Consider the following 19,280-nt stretch of genomic DNA (forward strand, 5'->3'; position numbering starts at 1 on the left):
ATTTAATTACTTATAATTTGTTTGTACTGTGCAAACCAAGTGTAGATCCAAGTTCTGCTGGTATATTATGTCCAAAAAAAAAAAAAAGAAAGAAAAAGCTTCTACCCAAAAGAAATTATATCAAATTACATCCTAATTATTGTAACACCTACATCTGAGGTATTTTGGGTACAAACTTGATTTACTTTGGAGCCCAAAACTGGGTATTCTGCAGAAAAGTTGTTAGATTCCTTACTTATCAGAGACAAAATAATTCTTTCAATGTGTCAGAAGAATTGCAGTGTTGCGTTGCAGAGTTGCAGTTAGGTTTCCTCACTCAGCTGTTTCGCCATACAGTTGAGATTTAAAAGGTATGTACATTAACATAGAGTTAGGGACTATAAATTAAATACAGACATTAGATTCTCCTATTGCTCACAGTTTGCAAAAGTATTCAGCATCACTGGGAAAAGAACTTTGTAACAAACCAACATAACCACTAAAACCGAAAGGAAAATGAAACCCACAACATCCAGAGGATGTTATAGCCATCTAGATTAGAAATTCCTGAAGAAACGGATCATACTTGCTACAGCTTATAAGCACCTAAGGCCTAGAGCAATGCAAACTCGTAGAGCTGAGGAGGTTCTTCTGACTGCATGGTACATCAGCAGGCTCAGTGGGCAGCAATTATTTTAGGACTACTGTTGTCATAAAATCAAAGAACAAATCCTATCCAGTTTCTTATTCATATTCATGGTTCTGCAAAATTGAGATACAGCCACATGGGCCACATTTCTTCCTACTGATAGGCTCCTAGGGAACATAAAACCGCAAATGCATTTCTGAGAGGAAGATGACCCAACCAGCCAAGAAAAGAGAGACAAGAACCACTCTCTCATTTATATTTAGCAAAAAAAAAAAAAAAAAAAAAAGCAAAAGCCAGGTTGTGCTAGAGTAGGTAAGCAAAACAGTTTTGGTCTATTCTTTGGTCTATTCTATCTCCAAAAAGCAGAGATAGAAAGCTCTTATTTACACTGCAGTTTTCACCAGCTGAAATTCCTGAACCACCTCTGCTTGGATTCAGTGGCGGATGATTCCTTTCCAGACTACTCAGTCCACAGAAAGCTGTCACTGAAGGTTACTTTCAGATTTCCAGGTACACATGTAAAACAACCTCTGTGCTACTCACTGCCTTTGGGAACCCTGCGAAGGAAGCTGTGCACACCAGCACCATGTACCTTGAGGCCAAACTATAACATCATCCTTGTTAAAACAATTCTGCCCAGTTTTTCAAACTGGACAGTGACAATGAACACAACAGAAAGTTATTAGATATGGTTCCTTCATTTGCAGCAATGAAGTCTCCTTCCTAAACCAAAGCATGTTCTGAAGATGATCCATCACTTCCATACACTACTGCTAAAAAGCAGTAAAACAACATAGACAGGTGCATCTTTTGCCCCCCTGAGATAACATTTCTCACACTTTCTCTTCTTCCACAAAGGGAACAGAAACATCAGTTCCTCTTGGCCTTCCGTGTAGTGCAAGATACATTACTCGTTGTGTGATCAAGGAAGAGATGATTTTCTAAATTGAGCAGAGAAAAACAGAGTGGCAAAGTATGAAATGCCTATCTGTGGTAATTACTGCAGAGGGCAGGGAGTGAAATCTGGCAGAAAGAACAACTCCTGAATGCAAATGAAAAAGATACATATACATATTTGCTAGGGAAGAATCAATGCTAACACATCTGAAAACTGTTTACGGTGCTGTGGATCTTCCCTCTCAGAAACCAGTCCCACTTTGCTGAAGATCTGGACAAAAGGAAAGTACTTTTGGTTTGAATGCACCAAATTCAGCAATGAAGCAACAAGAGGCTCGCTGTGCAGTGTGCAGTAAGTGTGCCACTGAGAACAAGCCTCAGGTGCAGCTGGAACATGCTGTGCTCTTTGGCCTCACATCACCAGCTGCTATTGGCTGGCTCTAAGTATCAGACGGAAATATCACACCGCAGCTCACCAAAAACTGCACCCACTCTTTCACAGCAACAGACATTTATGGCTTACAGTTTGCGTCATTTATGCCCCCCTAACAACAGCAGGCTGCAGATCTGCCTGCATATGCAAAGTAATCGAACTGCCTTATCTAGAGATGCATGCTTTCTTGTGGCTTTTTTAGGACAACCTTTATTCTATCATCCTTTCAAAAAAGTGCTTGATTTCACAGTCATGATAACAGAGCTTTGTGAGACATTTTGTTCAAAAAAATCCTACTTTAAAAAAATATTGGTTTTAAAATATCTTTAAGAATGCTTTGTCCCACTGGCAATAGCAAGACAGTGATGTTCTCAGTATGGGTGGCAGTTTAACGAGTTGAGATAGATAATTTGAATGCTTTGTTTTGCCAATATTTGCTAAAAGTACTGGAAAATTAGAAGAGAAATCTGTAGTTACACTCCAGAATCTAGACATCTTTAGGCTCTACTTTGCAGAGGTTCTTCTGCACATTTTCCATCCAAGATTTTGCCTATTGCTCTCAATCAAATTCCTGAGTGACTTCAAATCCTTCCTCCATTTGAGAGGAGCTGGAATACTTCTCTTCTGAGAGAGATCCCTACAAGCACAATATGTTAAGCTTTGTTTTATAGAAAAAACACAAATTAGGTAAGCTTTCCATAACTTGACTTGAAAGTTTAAAGAATTTGCCACGCTCAATATATGGAAAAGTTCCAAAGAGAAACTGGAACATGCAGCCATTAGAGAGGAAACTTGTCCTCCAGGTTCTGTATTGATGAGTTTTAGGCTGAGTGTGACAGAGACTGGGACACAGATCTTGCTTCTCCCTATTGTTATTACACAGTAATTAAGAGCAAGTTGTCAGACAAAAGTGGCATAGGTAAGGTGCAGAAGTCACTTCCAGAAATGGTTTCAAGGCCACTTCTACAAGGTATTCACCAGGAGGTTGCTTCTGAGTATGGGCTGATATTGTCTACACACCAGATTTTCAGTTACATGGGAAACAACTGCTACTGACTGCATACTTATGAAGTTCTTGCCTTAACCATAGACATAGACCTTTTGAAAATCTGCCTGTAAAAATGAGAACAGAATCCTGAAAATGCACTCAAACTCCTGATACACATATTCACATGGCAGATGAGGAAGATAACTGATAGTGGGGAAGAGATCTTCGATGAATTAGTTTGTTCCTAATAGTTGCCAACGGTTTGGGCAAATCATCCTGTTGCTAACAGCTTGTGCACAGCGTCATTCCACGTGCTTTGCACACATAAATAAATAAGGGTCATGCAGTGTTAGGAATGTTTGAATTTTAAATAAAATATCAAAGCTGTAAGGAATCAATTACAGTACATAGACTCAACTACAAACTGCATTTTCAATGCAAAGCAGTAGATTTTAAAACCTTAAATATTCCTCTTGTAACAACTTCATAGAAAGAACACTATTTTGATTTACTGAAATATTCGTGTCATAGTTCCCATTAATAATTACCTCAATCTGCCTTTTTACTGGCAAAACATGCAGTCTTTCCTAATCGTTCAGATTTGTGAGATAACAGCTTTATTTCTACTATTGGTCCGGACGTTCCTCCAGGCACTGGAATTCAATAAAGCAGATGGATTCAGAAAAGAACAGTTGCTGACCATGGCCATAGTGAGTTTGCAATGTTAGAAAGAGCCCCGGGATACATAGTTGCAAGCCAAGTGCACGAGGGGCAGACAAAGGTGCAAAATATTTAATCACATCCCTGGATGACAAAGACAGGATTTACACAGTGGCCCCCAATCACTCTGGAGATATGCCATTTGCAGTGCTAGTAGGAGGTGAAGATAGCAAGCTTGCTGGCTGCTGGAGCACCAGTGAGGCTTGTATGTGTTTTGCCTTGGAGCACCAGTGGCCCACCAGACTCTGGAAAGCTTCAAACGGCCGTTTGCCACAGCTCAGCCCTTGTCCCACTGCTTCCCACCTCTCTGCAGAAGGCTGTACGAGGCCCAAGATGTGTGTGAGAGTTCTGGCTCTGCAACAGTGGAGGGAAAGCCTTTCCCTGAAGTAACATATTTCCAGACACTCAGAGAAGCCTTTTTTTTCCCTCTGTTGTGCAAGAATGGAAAACCAAGCAGGTTCTCAGCATCTTTCTCTCCATACCCAGTGGCCTTGCACTCTCATCAAATGCCTCTGCACTGTTTTATCATCAGTTCATTCATGGTACAAACCATAAAGCTACAAGTACATCATACCATAAAAGGCTGGTGTGTAGGCCTTTCTTTTAGAAAGAAAACATATTTTGAAGATGATTTCGCTGATAAAAGTTTTGCACTTCTAACTGCAACTCTAACCAAACTACAGTTTGCTAAACCTAAGAGCAGGAGAGTGGCAGTCCTATGGAGAATGCTCTTACCACCACAAATTTCCCTTCATATACATGGAACAAAAATCAGGCACTAATTAATCTTTTTACACAAGATGTGTTCATAAAAACTGGTCACTTCTGGTCTACTGTTAAGTTTGACAGACAAGGCTGCAATCCACAGTAGGCAACACTTTGCAGGGCTTTCTAGCTAGCTTCTAGACTTCCTAAAAGCAAGCACTGTGTATCAGGAGCTGACATTCTTATTTCCCTACTAATGTCTTCATGTAACCACTTTCTGCAGTTCAGAGGTACAAAATTTGAAGAAAAGAATATGGTATGGTGATCATGCGGGTTGAGGGAGATGATCCTGCCCCTCTCCTCTGTGCAGGTGAGGCCTCACCTGGAGCATCCAAATGTAGAGTCCTTAGTACAGGAAAGACATGGACCTGTTGGAGCATGATGAGAGAAGGGCCACAAAAATGATCCAAGGGATGGAACACCTCTCCTATGAGAGCAGGCTGAAAGAGCTGGGGCTGGTCATCCTGGAGAACAGATGGCTCTAGGGAGACCTGAGATCAGCCTTTTACTATCAGAAAGGGGGGCTGTAAGAGAGAAGTGGACAGACTTCCTAGTAGGGTCCGTTGTGACAGGACAAGAGGAAATGGTTTCAAACTAAAAGAGGGGAGGTTTAGACTGGGCACAAGGAAGAAGCTTTTTACAATCAAGCACTGTAAGATGTTGCCCAGAGAGGTGGCGGGAACCCTGTCCCTAGAGACACTCCAGGTCAGATTGGACAAGGCTCTGATCAACCTGATCTACCTGTAAGCGCTCCTGATCATTGCAGTGCAGTTGTACCAGATGGCCTTTAAAGTTCCTTTCCAAATAAAATGATTCTATTTTGCTATTTTACTTTCCTTCCTGTAAATCCCCTTTTTAATTCCCCTTTATGCATTGAAACAGGACTTGAAGCAGTCAGGAGCTCCAGACTGACCTTCAGAAAAGCTCTCTCCTGCTCTGCACAAAGCAAACCTCTCTTTCCTGAGCAGTTAAACTGCAACCACCTTCCTCACCCAAGAATTTCAGAGTCTTCCAGACAGTGTGCTCTGGCCACAGTAGAGAAGCTGGAGACAGAAAGCAGGCTTGCTGTGATTGTTTGCCATGGAACGGATAAGCTAAATCTTCTGTAGTGTGGCTGAAACACAAACTAACTTCTGGGGAATTTGCGTTTCTTTCCCTTTCTCTCATGTTGCAGCAAAAGTTGCCAAGTGCTCGGGATTTATATGCAAATAGCCCTGCTAGTTCTCTGGCTGCAGAGAAGCAGCAAGCCACAGAATAGAGTGAGGGCCGCATAACTGGAGCTCATCGCCTTTTTATCCAACACAGATCAGGCATGCTGATGACTAGATACACATCAGACTTTCTAGCTGCGGTTTATATAGCTGATAAAAGTCGCTAAAACAAATTTCCTTCTCTCAAATCAAGAGCCCCTGACAAGAATCATTGCTAATCCTAGGCTCTGAGAGGGTTTTTATTCACCCTGCAGACAGTTCACACTGCAGCCCCATGCTGTGCAAGCCTCAAAGGCCTCTTATGCAACGCACCTCTTTCACTGCACGAGTGTATTATGCTTAGGCTTGCAGTGTGCACTGAAAACACCATCAGGCTGGGACCCACCAGAGACACTGAAGAAAAAATATCCAAGATAGCTTTTCCTTAGGAAAAAAAAGAAAAGAAACTTTCTGCACAAGCAGACAGAAGACAGTGTTCCATGTGTCCACACACATATTTGTGACCACAGAATGGTATCTACTTATCATAGGAAACAATCCACTCTTATTTATTTCCTATGGACCCAATAACTGCTAGAACTTCTAGTACACCTAATTCTTCCTCTTACCACAATGCAAAATACAGCACAGAACTAGAAATGACATCCAGAGGGAGTTACAGAATTTGGAAAAGTTTCTCTCTGTAGGTATCTCCAGAGCTGCCATAAGAATGCATTATCCTCTGGAGGACAAGCGTATATGAAAATCCATTTAGTTTCTTGGTTCTGGAACCACGGTCCAACAGCATTACTCCCTTGTCCCAATGGTCCAGAGGCAATCTTGCAGATAACATTCATCACCTGAATAGGGTTCCAGCACTTTCTTCCCTCTATTCGTGCCCAGAGGTCACCATTGCTTGAAGCCCAGGAAAAAAAATAATAATAATAATCCTGCAGCAGCAAACCCCTCGGGGTCATTGTTAGAGCCCGTGCTAAGGTGGTGACTGCACATTGCTATATTGGGAGCAGCTATATTCTGTTGTGCCAACAGCATGGATGGGGGGAGGGAACAGCAAGAGTCTCCAGAGCAGCTGAGTTTGGACATAGCAGTGAATGCAGAGCCTTCAGTGCTGACTCACTTTTTCCATTTTTAAAATAAAAACACTAGCAAAGATATTTTTAAAGTGGTTACTATGCTTTTCTGCTGCAAGCAAAGCCTTCTCGTAAGTTTCAACTGTCCTCACTCCCTTCCTCATCTGTAACAAGCTTTAGTAATCTCTTATATTAAATCCTTCTAGCCAAAAGACCAAGATAATTTTAAATGGAGCAGTCTCTAGTCTATAACTTATTGGTTTCTAAGGGAATGCTATTGTCCAGAGAAAGTGTAGGAGCCTCAGAGCCCTTGACTCTGTCATGTTTCTGCTGACATGCTGTATTATGGAAAAATGAAACAGAGTCCTGGTTGCGAAATTAGGGCCTGAGCTGTATGAGCAGATTCCCGTGCTCACTGAAGTAGACAAGGACTCAGAAGTTCAGCCACACAGATCAAGATTCTTCAAACGTAACCTCCCGGAGCAGGTTCACTTACATTAAATACACCAATTTCTAGCATCAGCAAGAGCTATGCTTCCAAAAATCCTAAGTTAAATCTAATGTTAAAATCAGTCCAGAACTTGAATTCATTAATGCTAAATCCATTAAATATAATTAAAATTCATTTCCAAAATAAAACAACCAAAATACTCCAGTGCTATCAGAAAGAACAAGCACATGACAGGATACCACCATCAGATCTGGGCTGGTAACTCATGGAGTACCCTCCAGTTAAACTGGAAGGATTTCAACAGCTAACAGTAGTACTCAAAGTCACACGTTAAGCCCTTGGGAACACAGCAAATCTGAAAATTAAGCAGCAACGAACCATATCTGTGATGTACAGTATCAGCAGAAGTGTAGCCTAGAGCATATTAGAGAGGTTGTGTGGCATCTTTTTAACATTTGGAGCAAATAACAAATTTCACATGCTCTGCTGCTAATCTGCCTAATCTAGAACTAAAGAAGGCTCTTTTTTTTTTTTTTTTTTTTTTTTTGGAAGTGCTCAATATCCATAACGTAAAGCCAGACACTTCAGGCTCCCCTTTTTTTTTTTTTTTTTTTAAAAGGTACACTGAAAGATTTTGAAAGGTTGTCTCATAATCTTGGATAAAAGTAGGAGCACAATTCTTTTGAACTTGCCCCTAGTTATGGGCTAGTGGGCTCAAAAATAACATCTGTTCTTGAAAATAATTGCAAGCATAAAGCAACAGTTTCAAAAAGAGGGGGGAAAAAAGTCCTACTTAAAGTTCAGATTAGGAAGTCCCCCTGTGGAAATCCCCACTGTTTTATGTTCTTTGATAGCAATTTTCACAAAATTCTCTTCCATGTACTTTTTAATTAGATAGTATCAAGAAGCCTCACAGATTAGAATAAATATTTCTCCTGTAGTCTTGAAATTACCAGAACTATTTAGCTGATTTTGAGAGCTCTCTCCTGTTCTCTTTCCTCCACTTTTGTGTTTGTCTCTGTATTCTTCTGCATCATATTTTTGTGTAATTTGAGAAATTCTCAGCTATTGTTTTTAAATAATATCCATTTCATGGAGGGGAAGTCTATTTTTCCTATTCCTCTCTTCCATCCCCCACCCCTCCAATTGTGCATTCCTCTGCACAAACAGACCCTGGAGTATGTTACAGGGCATTCTGTCTCTATTTTCCCCGCAGTTCCCACAAGAATATTGTATTCCTGTTTCCCATCCTGTCCCAGACTGTCTCTGTGGTTGCCATGTACTGTTTAACAGTTGCCACATTCCACCTAAAAAGTGGAAGAATTTCTCTAAACACTCAGCAAGTGATTTCAGTTTGCTCAATACTTCCAGACCTCCCCTCACATGTGATTGGTTTACAAATGTATTGGATGTAATTTTGTGGTCCCCAGAACGATTAAGGTGTAGAAATTGTATGTTTTTTTTTTAAGCTCACTCCTCAATTACATGGCTGAAGGGTCAAGTCCCCATCCGGCAGAAACTCTGGCACAAATGTACAAATGAAAAGAAAAAGCAAGATTTGAGATTAGTTTCCATCAGGGAGATAAGAAAGGGTTAAACAAATTAAGAGAATGTGTAAACTCATACTAGCATACTCCTAAAATCTGATTTAACTCTATCCCAGTAGCCTAGATTTCCACCATTGAAGTGAATGCAGAACAACAGCTACAACTCAGATCCTATAAAAACAGCACAACCCTTCTCCAAAACCTCACACCTGCACAGCTTCATAGCCACATGGTCAGCTCACCTAGTCAAAGAGCTCGCAGAGCAGAACAGTGTTTTTGTCTGCATTCAGCATGCCAGAGAGCCTATGAATTACACTAGAGGTTGTATCAGCAGCTTCTCAGCCCCAAGTGGAGTAGATCCATTGACTTAAGAAGAGATGTGCCAATCAAGCTGAGGACTTGGGCACAGACATGCTCAGCAAGACTGTATAGGCAGAGCAGACAAAATAGCTTCATTCCTGGCACATCAGTGGACAAGTGCCCTGTAGATGGGAGGGGGAGAGAAAGAGAGAGAGGGAGAGTTTTTACCTCCATCTCTCTATTTTTATAAATCTTTCCCTAGGCCCTTTGAGAGATGATACCTTCAGTGCTTGCAGGAAGCTCAGACCCTTGTACAAAAGCTGCAGAAACAGAGAGAGCAAAAGATTGGGGGTTTTTTGTTTTTGTTTTTTTTTGTTGTTGTTTTTTGTTTTTTCCTCTCTCAAGATGCAGCAAGCAGCAGCAGTATACAGAGATAAATCCACAATTTACCTTTACACACTGGGCTGAGAATTACAATTAATGCTGTTGGTATGAAACTGATGAGTCCTTGCAGACAAAGATGTTTGTGTGCTAAATTAACTGAGGCTCTCTTTTATTGTGTAAAAACTGCTTCAAGTCTACATTTCTACAACTTTTCATGTGAAGTGAGTAAATGACGAGAGAGCAGCATCTGCAGCATGAGCATGAATACATTTTAAGAAAAAAAAAAATCCTATTTTGTGACTGAAGTTCCTTGGACTCTCTGTTTACCAAAAAAAGTGTGTCCTAGGTTTCTGTTGGCTGCTTGTAAAAGCTCCTCCTAAACTGAAATGTGTGTAATTTACATCCTGGAGCCAAGGCAGTTCAAGAAAATTTGCTCTTACTCTCCTAAAAACAAAATAAAATTCTCACTTCTCAGGAAATTTCTTGACCCACACCATTCTATGTTCCGTACTGTTCTGCAAACCTTATCATTTTTCCAACTGAAGAAGGAAGGTGAGAGGCAATACAAATACTGGATCACCTCCCCAAATGCCTTATATCTTGCTGAAGGCGAGTCTTAAACAATACTACATTCAATCAGCGGCATCTTGTAATTATTACATCTCACAATACACTTAGGTATAATCATTAGAAAATAGGAATGTACATCAAGAATATACGCCTGAATAATTTGCAGACAGTGGGAAAGAGAGAAAGGTGAGTTCCTCAGAGGGAGTCTAGGCAGGGCAACAACAGCAGTCATAAAGTTCCAGAAAAATCAGATGTTTGTCCCCCAAAGCTGTCTTAGCAAGAAACAGATTTCATTTTTCATTACGCAGCAATGGAACAAAAACTGAAATTTGAAGTTGGTGCCACACCACATGGAAACACTCCCTGTGACTTCAAGCCTGGAGTCTTGCTCTGTTGGAAATTTATGGTGCAATGTTTGATTACAAAGTTTTGTTACACATCTCTTGGATTTCCATTTTTTGGTGAGGAAATAGGTACCTATTTTACATAGAGATTTCCCTCTTTGGCATGCACCTTTTGCCTTTTTTTGCTCTCAGCTCTGGAGAAAAAGCACACTGCAGAAGCACAATATGCTCATATTATTATAAGAGTAGTTGAACATCACCATCTTCTCCACACCTTCATACTTACTTCTGACCTTTTAAGGAATCTTACTTGGGCTAGACTAACAAAAGAAAAAAAGTCAGTGACTGAGACAGCATGGGGGACAGACAGTGCCATAGGAAAGACCAAGAGGGGAAAAATGTTAGAAAAATATGAGAAAAAAGCACTAAAGCAGCTGTGTTGAGAACCTAGTACACGCTTCAATTCAGCTTATCTAAGACTGTACACCTAATGGTGGGCCCTAAATTAGAAGCATCATCATCCTCTAATCCCTACTATAGGCAATGGAAAGAGATGGACATCTCCAGAAAATGCTTCAGAAATTAGTCATTCTAAGTCATCAGACACCAACTCTCATGAAGCCTCCTGGCCATGTTTTTTTTTTTTTCCAGTTTAAGGACAGGCCACAGTTACAACACAGCAATTTAACCAGATGGAACAGGATAGAGAGAAACCAAGTATGTTTCCTTAGACACCACCAGCAGATGTTTTTTTGATGTGAAGTTTTGGAAAAAAAAAAGCGTGCATAGACTCCATCAGCTCTTTAAATGGTACTCCTTTGTTTTGCATCCTTACACTCACATACATTTCTATTCTGATAGAGCTGAACATATTTGATGATAAAAGTTGACCTGTCCATCTGGAGAAAGTGCCATGTAGCAATTGATAATGCAGGGCCCAGTAGAAAGCTGAAGAACCACAGGAAAACAAAGTTACACTGAAAAAAAATGCTTAGCTGAGGAGGGGATGGAAAAGCCCGTATTCCCTAATATTTTTGTATTATACACAGAGTAATGTATCATCCTACTTTGAGTTTTTAACATGAAAAATTGTTTTTTGAGCTGCCACACCCTGTGTCGGTTAGACTTCCTCTTTTACCCCATCGCAATACTTGAATCCCTAGAGGAATAAGACAGTTTGCCTTTGACACCAAATACATCTTCTGCTAATGTGAGGCCCACAAAGGAGCACAAAGCTCATGCTAAAGTAATCATGCTTGAGTTTGGTGCCACTTAAGGCCTCTTCAAATTTGTTTTTATTCTTGTTATGGGATGCCAGATATTTAAGTATGTTTTGAACGTATTTCTCTCAACTATAGCAAACTCTTCTAGACAATAGCTCTAACTAGTCCACAGCGAGACTGAAAGGTTCAGATGAATCGCTCTGAAAGACTGCAGCTTCTCTGGATTAAAAAAAAAAAACAAAACAAAACAAAAAAAACCACACAACCACAACAAAAACAACAGCAACAAAAAAAACACCGCTAAACATTTTGATTTTAGATGACATCTGGCTGCTTGCTGAAGCAACTACATTATGGTCAATTCATTGGCTATGGTCTTGTGGTTGGGAGCATACAGGTCAATAACTGCTAGTGCAACAAAGCTTTTATAGTTATTAGAGATGTCATAGAAAACACTGAAACTATCACAAGGGAAATTTATCTATGCTACAATGAAATCACACTGAGGCATTTCCCTAGGGCAAAAACCTCCAGTGAGTATGCTACAACTTATTTTTGTTTTTACAAATAGCAGTATACTCATTTCACTATTTGTAGAATAATCTTTCTCCTGACTTCCACCCCATCCTGATATGATGGTAGAGTATATAATGCACAATCAATGTTTTAGAGAAAATTCATCAGGAAAGAAAAGCAGTTATACACTGTTCTGTCTTCTATGCCTCTTTTTCCCATTCTCTTCTTCATACCAAATATCTGTAGAGTTTTTATTATAAGATCAGGATCATTTCATGTTTAATTAAAGTTACAAGATTGTCATACAAAAAGAACCCCATAGCATTAATAAAATGTAGTCAGAAATCCAACTCAGGCTGCTCATTGGGGCACTAAAACAAACAAGACAAAAGGGATACAATATGTGCTAATGCATATGAGGTCTCTCAACTGCTGTGTACAGCTGAAGAAGGAAATTCTCATATTGTGAAGGCAAATGTCAGCTGCTTAAAATCCTGTCAGCTTTGAACATGGCAATAGATAGCACTCTCCACTACAGGCCTTTCTTTTTTAGACCAGAAAAATGTCTTATGTATATGGGTGTATATACACAAATTAAATATAGAAATACAGATCTCAGGACTGTCACATCAACTTCTATCACAGACTACTACAGCATGGATAAATAGCCACAGCATTTCTTAAAAGTGCATCACATAGTAGCTAAAATCTCAGTAACTTCTCTCATTTTTCAACATCAAAAATAGATTCATATACTTTTAAGATCTAAATTTATTTGACTGACAGTAACTGACTCTGAAGTACTACATTTATATTTAGACATCTCTTTACACACACTCTACTGAACCAAGTCACACTCAGCTATTCATACATTAGTTCCAGAAGTGATGGGTTGTACCAACTGCTAGGATACATCACACGAAGACACCAATGAAGTTTTTTGCTGCACTGCTTCTTGCCTTTAATAATCAAGGCCTAGAACTAAAGATCCTTCTGATCTTTCGGGAAGAAGAAATGGAGAAATTCACACATATGCAGAAACTGAGTTTCTACGTAATTTATGTTATAGGGTCTACCTTTCAATGAACATTGGAACTCCCAGCTTATTTTAGTTATAATCATGAGGAAGAGAAATCTACTAATGGAAATAAAAGCTTTACATTCAAAGAATTAGTCAGGAGATCTGCAGGGACCTTCCACTCACAAAACTCATCCGTGGAGTCAGGCTTACACAAACAGAAGTCTAAGAATTCCAGAAAATGCCCATTTTCAAGTAGAAATAGTCTGAATAGGCTGAAGACCTAGAGACAAAAGACAGAGCTACAAATGGAAAATAAAGTCATTTGAGCTTTTAAAATTCAGAAAGGGCCGAACAAAAGTCAGGCAAGGTAACTTTTTTATTCCCCAGTTTAAGAATAAACTCTTGTTTTGTTAATCTCCTGTATTTCTTTTTCTTTAAAGATGGAAACAAAAAATAAGCATTAAGTGGCCTTTTCAGCACAGAATTTCACTGAAGGAGCTCAACCAAAACTAACATCCAAAAAGTTTTTAAAATGTGTTTAAAGTAAATTACCTTTTTCTATACCTGTATCAACACAATAGCTTGGGAAATAAAACCCAATTATCTAAATTTATCATTCAAATTTTACCCATTACAGCTTGTATGGAAAAAAAAAAAAAAAAAAAAAAGAAAAAAGCATATAAGGATAAAGCAAACCCTTAAAACTAAATAACATAAATTACTTTATAAACTAATTTAAGCAATGACACCAAAATGAAAGGAAATAGTGAATTTAGCCAAGATTTTCCTGTAAGCTTAATCATTCAGCCTTTAAAGACTTATCCTGCATATTTTCTGTGGGACAGATACGTGGTATATAGAGTCTAATGGCCTAGCATGCTGAAAATACAGAGCATAGGTAAGCTTTGCTCCTGATTATTAACTGGGAATTTTTATCTTTCAGCATTCCTTTCTCAGATCATAGACACTCCAATGACTCTACTAATTGCATCCCACTGACATCCAATCCCTAAAAAGACAACTTATTCTATCCAGAGCAACTTGGAAGATCATTCCACGTGGCTCAATAAAGACAAATATTTGCCAGAGGGCTGCAGTTTATGCAGAAGTTTCTCAGCTAGACTCTCAGTGGACTCTCAGGCAAAAGCATAAAAAGAGAACAAAGCAACAGGAAAGAGAAAGAAAGAGGAAAAAAAAAAAAAAAAAAAAAAAAAAACCTTCTGTTGCACTGTTACAGTTGGTATTACAGCTAGAAAGATTATCACCATGAAAGTGGGAAAAGAAACAAAAATGGAATACTCACCTGTATCTAAAGATCCAGATTTGGAAAAAAGACTCCACAGAGAAGAGATGTCCAGAAAAAGATTGTTCCTTAGTGGCAGTCAGCCCTTAAATGGGGGGAGGGTCTAGGTGAATTCACAGCTGAATTGCCTTCACCTGTGCTCCTAGGGCTGACTCAGTCCTTTTCTCAGGTGATCAATCAGTGGTTCAGGCCATGACTCATACAGCTTCTAAGACCAAAATTCATGCTTTTTGTCAAAAAATGTTACATTACTTGAAACAAAGCTGAGTGCAACAAAATAAATAAATGTGCCATTGTTTTTTCTTATATCATTCATATAAACCACTTGATTGCAACAGTAAATTAAGTAATATTATTCTCCAAGTTTCATCATATTTTAAATTTTATATCCTGCTAGAAGAAAGCTTCCTATTCTGGTCATTGCATTAGCTCCTATTTCATCAGTGTAAATAGCTAAAAACTTAATTTTGTGTTGTCTGTGACACACACACAACAATGGCTTCATTTTCTTTATGTAGTTCTTCCATGCACAGCTGATCTCCATGATTTTTCCTCTAATACAGTCCCTACCATTCTACCAGTTATTATCATCCTCACAGATTCTCTTAAATTCCTAGAAATTTCTGAATTTCCTGTGAAAACAAGCTTTTTTCTTGTTGCTGTTACTGTTTATGCAATTTATTGAAGGTAAAGTTAAACAATTTACAAAAATTACTTCATCAAAATAAGGTCTGCTGTTTTTTAAATAGCTATCCAAAAAAATCAGAAAATTATAAATTCACGTTTGAACTTTAGCAAATGGCACTTCTACAGTCTGGTTCAACAGTACTCTAACAAAGCCAACTTGTCATGAAGTTAAAAAACTATGGGTGCAGGTCTGAAAATGAATACAAACAAGTCACTCACACCAAGAATCACACGCTAAGAAGTTACATAGAGTCCACCTCTAAGCTTTTGTTCTCTTAACACTTGTGAAGTGATTGGTGTCTATTCCACAAAAAATGAGATAGCAGAAAGAATTTTTTTCCTCATGTAAATCAATTCAGGCAGACTGTAGAAATGTGCTGAATGTTAATTAAGGTAGGCGTCAGCCTGAAATTAAAACTAATTTCAGCTGTAACTGTAAGGAACTCCACAACACAACTTAAAAAAGTAAAACACCCTGAGTTGGAAAGGATCCATAAGGATCATCAAGAACATCAGCCCCACATAGGACCATGTAATAATTAAATCTGTCCTGAAAATGAAATGCAGAACACAAGAAAGTTCCTGGTTCTTTGCTCCATGCCATCAACCAGGAGCCTTCCATGCCGCAGAAACTGGGATAATCTCCTTATCTTTCTACACCATTTGAGCACCTTGTGAACAGCTCGAGAAGCACAACAAAAAATGTTCTTTTTCTCATAAGAAATTTACTCAGAATCCATTTTTAAATCATAGAATCACCAAAGTTGGAAAAGACCTCTAAGATCATCTAGTCCAACTGTCCATGTATCGCCAATATTACCCACTAAATCATGTCCCTTGGTACAATATCCTTCTTGAACACCTCCACAGTCAGTAACTTCACCAGTTTCCTGGACAACCCATTCCTGCACTGGACCACTCTTTCAGAGAAGAAGCATTTCCTAACATCCAACATGAATCTTTCCTAGAGCAACTTAAGGCCATTCCCTCTAGATCTATTGCTAGTTACAAGGGATTAGAGGCTGACCTCCACCTCCCCACAACCTCACTTCAAGCAGTTCTAGAGAGCCTCCCTTCTCCAGACTAAGCAATCCCAGCTCCCTCAGCTGCTCCTTATAAGTTCTCCAGACCCCTCATCGGCTTCTCTGGACATGCTCTAGGGCTTCAATGTCTATCTTGTAGTGAGGAGCCCAAAATTGAACATAGTACTCAAAGTGCACCCCCATCAGACAGAGCTGAATACAGAAGGATGATCACTCCCCTGCTCCTGCTGATAACACTATTTCTGATATGAGCCAGGATGCCATTGCCTTCTTGGCCACCTGGGCAGACTGCTGGCTCATGTTTAGCTGAGCACTGACCAACACACCCAGGTTCTTTTCTTCTACACAGTCTTCCAGCCACTCTGCCCAAAGCCTGTAGTGTTGCCTGGGGTTGTTGTGGCCAAAGTACAGGACCCTGCATTTGGTCTTGTTGAACCTTGTCCTATTAGCCTCAGACCAGCTATCCAGCCTGTCCAGGTCCTTCTGTAGAGCCTCTCTACCCTCAGGCAGATCAACTCTTCCTGCCAACTTGGTGTCATTTGCAAACTTACAGAGGGTACACTCAATTTCTTCCTCATCCAAATCACCAATAAAGATGTTAAACAGCATAAGCCCCAATACTAATCCCTAGGGAACACCACTTGTGACCAGTCACCAGCTGGATTTAATTCCATTCACCACCACCCTCTGGTTCTAACCATCCAGCAAGTTCTTTACCTACCAAAGAGTGTATCTGTCCAAGCCCCAGGCTGCCAGCTTCTACAGAGAATACTATGTGAGACAGTGTCAAGTGCTTTGCTGAAATCTAAGTAGACTAAGTCAGCAGCATTTCCCTCATCCACCAGGTGTATCACTCAAGCAAGAAGAAGTTCAGGTTGCTCAAGCAGGACCTGCCTTTCATGAATACATGCTGGCTGAACCTGATCCCCCAGTTGTCCTATACAGATGCCAAGTGATCTCTCTCAAGATAATCTGCTCCATAACCTTACCTGGCACTGAAGTCAGACTGATTGACAGGCCTGTAGTTCCCCGGATCCTTGTACATGAGAGTCACATTGGCAAGCCTCTAACCCTTTGGGCTCTCTCTGATTGACCAGGAACACTGATGGATAGTAGAAAGTGGCTTGGTTATCACCTCTGCCAGTTGCCTCAGCACCCTCGGGTGGATTTTAGTGACACAAGTGATATTAGTGACAGAAAATTTGAAAACTTCAGATATGTCATCAAGTTTTTTTAAAACAGATCTGTGGGCCTCTCTGACAAAAATTGTCAGATAATTAGCTGACATTTTATTATAAATGTATATAAATGTATATAAATTAGATTTAACAGACAATTCTTATCTACTCGAGACAAATACATACACAGATGGACAAGTTTGAAGATGATTTAATCCTGATTTCAGAAGCAACTCTCACCTTTGTAGTGTAACAAAAGCTGCTCTAAACAAGACATACTGAAAGGTATTAAAAATGACAAACTTTTTTTTTTTTTAAAAAGAAACTGGAATCTATAATAATTGAGTTGTGGTTTTGTCACAAATACACATAGGTAAAAAAGACTGCGTCTGCATCATTCAATATTGAATTGCAATATTAAATGAAAGCCATTCTATTATTTAGCACATCCTATATACTTCATAAGAAATTATGAGCACTATGAAGCATGTAGTAGCTCCTAGATGTTCATCACATTAGTCTAGAGGAATGATGTCATACAGCTCTGCCAAATCACAACCAAGCAACCCTGTTTCCATGAGCAATACACATAGTAAACTTTTTTCACATCACGAGTATATTCAAAAGACGGTCATGAGCGGTGTCCCCCAGGGCTTGGTACTGAGGCCACTTTTATTTAATATCTTTATTAATGATCTTGATGAGGGGATTGAGTGTACCTTCAGTAAGTTTGCAGATGACACCAAGTTGAGAGGGAGTGTTTATCTGCCTAAGGGGACAAGGGCACTACAGAGGGACCTGGATAGACTGGATTGATGTGCCAAGACAAACTGTATGAGTTTCAATAGGGCCAAGTGTCAGGTCCTGCATTTTGGTCACAACAACCTTAGGCAACCCTACAGGCTTGGGGAGGAGTGGCTGAAAAGCTGCCTGATGGAAAGGGACCTTGTGTTCTGATGGACAGTCGGCTGAACATGAGCTAGCAGTGTGCTCAGGTGGCCAAGAAGGCCAATGGTATCCTGGCTTGTATCAGGAATGGTGTGGTGAGCAAGACTAGGGAAGTCATCCTGCTCCTGTAATCAGCACTGGTGAGACCTCTTCTCGACTGCTGTGTTCGGTTTTGGGCACCTCAGTACAGAAGGGACATTGAGGTGCTGGAGCAGGTCCAAAGAAGGGCAACAAGGCTTGTGAAGAGCTTGGAGAACATGCCCTATGAGGAGAGACTGAAGGAACTGGAGCTGTTTAGTCTGGTGAAAAGGAGGCTGAGGTGAGACCTTATTGCTGTCTTCCAATATCTGAAAGGTGGCTACATCAAGAGTGGGGTTGGCCTCTTCTCACTGGTGACAGGACGAGGGGAAATGGCCTCAAATTGCACCAGGGTAAGTTTACGTTGGATATCAGGAAACACTTCTTTACAGAAAGTGTTGTTAAGCACTGGAATAGGCTTCCCAGGGAGGTGGTTGAGTCACCATCCCTGAATGTGTTTAAAAAACGTTTGGATGTGGTGCTCAGGGACGTGATTTAGTGGAGAGTTGTTAGTTAGGATAGTATGGTTAGGTCGTGGTTGGACTCAATGATCTTTAAGGTCTTTTCCAACCTGAGTGATTCTATGATTCCATGATTCTAAGACTTTAGTCTCCTTCCAGGTTCTCCACCACAGTGGGGAGAAAGAAGCTAAATTCACTGTCCTCAACATTACTGACTAGCACACTGGAAAAAGAAAGATTAAAAATGAGTGAGGAGACCTTTTCTCAGCTGAAGTCTATAAAGGATTACATGCTCTTCTCCTTCCTCAACCGATCTCAAAAAAATCCCTATAGGTATCTGTTTGACACAGCATATGTACTATCAAAGCACAAGTAATTCAAACACTCCAAGTTTCAAGCTCAACTGCCAGCTGAAACAGAGAAAGCACAGTGCTCAAGCCTGCTCATTTCCCCACACTGAAGACAGGTGAGATGAGATGCCAGACAGATACGATGGCACTGTGTTCAATTTGAG

At 39.9% G+C, this 19,280-nt stretch overlaps 1 long non-coding RNA gene across 19 annotated transcripts in view; it reads right to left on the minus strand.

Annotated features, from left to right (window-relative positions):
• The window catches only part of LOC104909589 (uncharacterized), a 299,514-nt gene that overhangs the window by 144,252 nt on the left and 135,982 nt on the right, over nucleotides 1-19,280 (minus strand). For 4 of the 19 annotated variants that reach the window (XR_014881983.1, XR_014881989.1, XR_014881985.1 and 1 more), the window contains exon 7: nucleotides 14,372-14,579. The exons of the other annotated variants lie outside the window; for them this stretch is intronic. This is a non-coding gene — a long non-coding RNA (uncharacterized LOC104909589). The remainder of the gene's footprint in view (nucleotides 1-14,371; nucleotides 14,580-19,280) is intronic. 19 annotated transcript variants of the gene reach the window in all.

The sequence above is a fragment of the Meleagris gallopavo genome, chromosome 2 (genome assembly GCF_905368555.1).
Source record: "Meleagris gallopavo chromosome 2, MGAL_WU_HG_1.1, whole genome shotgun sequence".
Classification (NCBI taxonomy): Eukaryota; Metazoa; Chordata; class Aves; order Galliformes; family Phasianidae; genus Meleagris; species Meleagris gallopavo.